Raw genomic sequence first — 4,221 nt, 5'->3', positions numbered from 1 at the left:
TATTAGTGACCAAGTGACAAATGTACCCTAGTGCTTATAATAGAGTATATTAAACAATTGTAGGCTTTCTAAACAATAAGACTATGTAGTAATTATGTACTTTTATGTTTATATAGTTGAAAATGGAGAAAGGCAAAAATAATATATTGATTTAAGTGTATGGGCTTTGGAGAGAAAGCATGCGTTCAAGTCCCATCTCAACAACTTTAATAGCCATAGTACTTAATAGCTATAAAACGTTAATTTCCTTATTTGCAAATGTGCAAAATAAAAAGACTTACAGGGCGGGCCATGGTGGCTCAGCAGGCAGAGTTCTAGCCAGAGACCCAGTTTCAATTCCCAGTGCCTGCCTACGCAAAAAAAATAATAGTCTTACATAATCGAGGAATTTTGAAGATCAACTAAACTAATCAGTGTAATGTACTTAAACATAATATAGGCTAAAAACATCAACTCATTTTAATATTGTTGCTAAGAATTTAAAAGTTAGTCAGTCACCGTTTCAAGGAAGCCAACAGAAGATACAAAACACCTGAGACAGAGAAAGTTCTCTATTAATCACGGCCATAGACCATTTGAGTGGACAGAGACAAAGGTATTCATTAATTACATGATTAAAAGCATTTATGTGTCAACATTTGAGCAAGTTCTCTGCACCACTATTCCCACAAAGAAGCGAAAAGAGCACCAGACCCCTGCACACACACAGTGGATTGTATTACAGGAGAACAATGAGCTTAGGAAACATGAATCTCCTAGCTATGGACAATAAGTCTGCCTGATTTTTGGCTCAGAGTTTGACTACATCTTTATTATAGTAGAAAGCAGACAAAGCTATCCTTTTTTCTACTGAAAAAACAATGGTTCTATTTTCCAAGGATGGTGTATGTATATACATCCTTGAAAAGATATTTCAGAAAAAATTCTGTCAGTGCCTCAACTGAAAAGATGTGCAGAGATGTGAAAGAACCTTAGAGAATTTTCTCCTAAAAGCTGAAAGCTATTATTTGAAATAGATATAATTAAAGAAATTCTCACAGTAAAATAAGATTTCTAACAGAGGCAGAATAGCTGATGGAAGAGGTGATAAAATACAGTTGCTAGGTTGCTAGTTTTGAGTAATAGATTGAAATACTTTACAGGTGAAGCAGAGAATGTATGTAAATGATGGAGTTTGCAAAGCTTGTCAAGAGGGTACTAATGCAAACAGCTCATGTCAGCACTGAGGATATAAATTTATAAATTTGTATGATTAATTGAGAAAAAGAAAAGACATAGTGTCTTGAGCAGGATAAGAAGGGGGAAGTGGCAAAAGAAAGGAAGAAAAGGAGAGATCAGATAATTGTCTATGAATATTTCAAATTTTATGGTAAAACAAATGAGTAGCATTTCTGTGTAAACATTAGTATCAGTCTATCAATATCTGCTAGGATTTTGATGGAGGTTGCATTGAATCTATAGGTCCTTTTTGGAAGAAATGCCTTCTCAATATTTTTTAGTTCAATCTATGAACATAGAATGCCTCACCATTTGTTTAGATCATCTTCAGTTTCTTTCAACAATGTTTTACCATGTTCAGTTTACAAATCTAATGCATCACATATGATTGTATTACATATGATGGTATATTACATAGCTGTAAGACAGAATAAAGTCATAAAACATGTAACAGTATGGATGGACCTTGAGGCCATTATGCTGAGTGAGATTAGCCAGAAACAAAAGGACAAATACTGTATGGTCTCAATGATATGAACTAACATTAATGAATGAACTTGGAGAATTTCAGTTAAGAACAGACACCATCAAGAGGTAGAAATAGGATAGATTTGGGGTAACTGGAGCTGACCCTACAGATTGTGTAACAGGACTGATTGTAAAAATTCAGAAATGGATAGCACAATACTACTTAATTGTAGCACAATAATGTTAGTACACTGAAGAAGGTGAATGTGAGAATGATGGAGGGAGGAGGGCTGGAGCACAAATGACACCAAACGAAAGATAAAGACTGAGATGGTATAATCTAAGAATGCCTCAAGTGCACGATGATAGGGACTAAATGTACAAATTAAAAAATGTTTTTGCATGAGGAAGAACAAAGGAATGTCAATATTGCAGGGTGTTGAAAATAGATGGTAATTCATATTTTAACACTTTATGTGTGAGACCAAAGAAAAAATGTGCATTTGGTACAAAATTTATATTTTGACTACTGCACTTCTTAATATAACTGTTATGGTCAGTTTAATTGAACACCATAAATACATGGAACTTGAATAGGGCATAAGATTTTGTAGATTTGTCCAGACTGATCCCCAATAAGTCCCAGAGTGATTTGAACAGGGAATAAAAAAAAGTGTTTACAAAGTCCCCTTGGGGGAATGATGAGAAATGGGGAAAAGACTCCCATTTGGAGCATTCCTGATATTTTTGCAAGCAGTGGGGACAACCAAATCAATAGACCAAGCCCTCAATCTTGGGGTTTGTTCCTGTGAAACTTATCCTCGCAAAGGATAGGCTAAGCCTACTTAAAATTAGGCCTTAGAGTCATCCCCAGAAACCTCTTTTGTTGCTCAGATGTGGCCTCTCTCTCTCAGCTAACACGGCAAACAAACTCACCACCCTCCCCCTCTCTACATGAGATATAACTCCCAGGGGTGTAAACTTCCCTGGCAACATGGGGCAGAAATCCTAGAATGAGCTGGGACTCAGCAACAAGGGATTGAGAAAATCTTCTTGACAGAAAGGGGGAAGAGAGAAATGAGACAAACTAAAGTGTCAGAGCTGAGAGAAATCAAACAGAGTCGAGAGGTTATCCTGGAGGCTATTCTTATGCATTTTATAGATATCCCATTTTTAGTTTAAGGTGTATTAGACTAGAGGGAAGTGCCTGAAACTGTAGAGCTGTTTTCCAGTAGCCATGTTTCTGGAAGATGAATGTATAATGATACAGCTTTTGCAATGTGACCATATGATGGTGAAAACCTTGTGTCTGACACTCCTTTTATCTACAATATTGATAGATGAGTAAAAAAAATGGATTAAAAATAAATAATAGGGAGAATAAATGTTAAAATAAATTGAGTAGATTGAAATACTAGTGAACAATGAAAGGAGGTGGCAAGGGATATGGAAAAAAATAGGAGGAACAAAGGTTAAAATCTATTGAGTAGATGGAAATACAAGTGGTCAATGATAGGGAGGGGTAAGGGGTATGATCTGTGTGAGTTTTTTTAAATTTCTTTTTCTGGAGTGATAAAAATGTTCTAAAAATGATCATGTGATGAATTTACTACTATCTGATGATATTGTGAGCCGTTGATTGTACACCATACATAGAATGCTGGTATGTTAAGAATGTTCATGTTTGTATGCTGTTTTGGTTTGATAATGCAAGATAAATTAAATTTAAAAAAAGGAAATATTTCTAGATATTTTATATACTATTGTGAAAGGAATGTTCTTAATTTCATTTTCAGACTCTTCATTGTTAGTTAGAAATATAATTGATATTTTGCAACTGATCTGGTATACAGTGTCCTTGATGAACTAGTTTATTATTTGAAAAATGCAAGAAGCAGAATTATGTATTTTACATGTTCAATTTTCTAAGTAAGGAAAATAAAAAATTGTTTATGCATAGTTGCTTATTTTGTTAAATTTTACACAGGAGATAAAATTGCAATGGTTAATTCAAGGGTGGAAGTTAGGAGTGGAATGTTTAGAAAAGAGACGAAAGCAAGGTGATTTTGACTTTATCTCCTTAGTGGTTTTGGCTTTTGACCTATATAAATGCTGTGTGTAATAAAAATAAATTTATATAAAAAATTAAAAGTAAAAGAAATAAGTTGCTGATATTGAAGCAAATTGAAATAAAATAATCTAAATATTTATCAAATAGGCAATAAAATAGTCCATGAAAATAATGATTTTAAGTGATTTTTGAACATAGCTGTTGGACTATATGTCCTTAATGGAATATGATCTAAAGTCAAGAAATCTTAAACATTACTCAGCAGTTTTGCTGTTAATACTAACATTTGTAATATATTTGAAATTATTTTGGTATATTGTATGATAAACTATAAATAAATATTTGAATATTAGACATATGATTTTACTACAAGAGAAAAAAGATATAAAAACAGAAATTAAGAAAGCCCAGTGATGTTACAGTAAGTTTGAAATATCAATATAAATTCCCAATTAAATATATTT

The sequence above is a fragment of the Tamandua tetradactyla genome, chromosome 26 (assembly GCF_023851605.1).
Source record: "Tamandua tetradactyla isolate mTamTet1 chromosome 26, mTamTet1.pri, whole genome shotgun sequence".
NCBI lineage: Eukaryota > Metazoa > Chordata > Mammalia > Pilosa > Myrmecophagidae > Tamandua > Tamandua tetradactyla.
The sequence above is the reverse complement of the archived record's forward strand: the minus strand, read 5'-3'. Positions refer to the sequence as shown.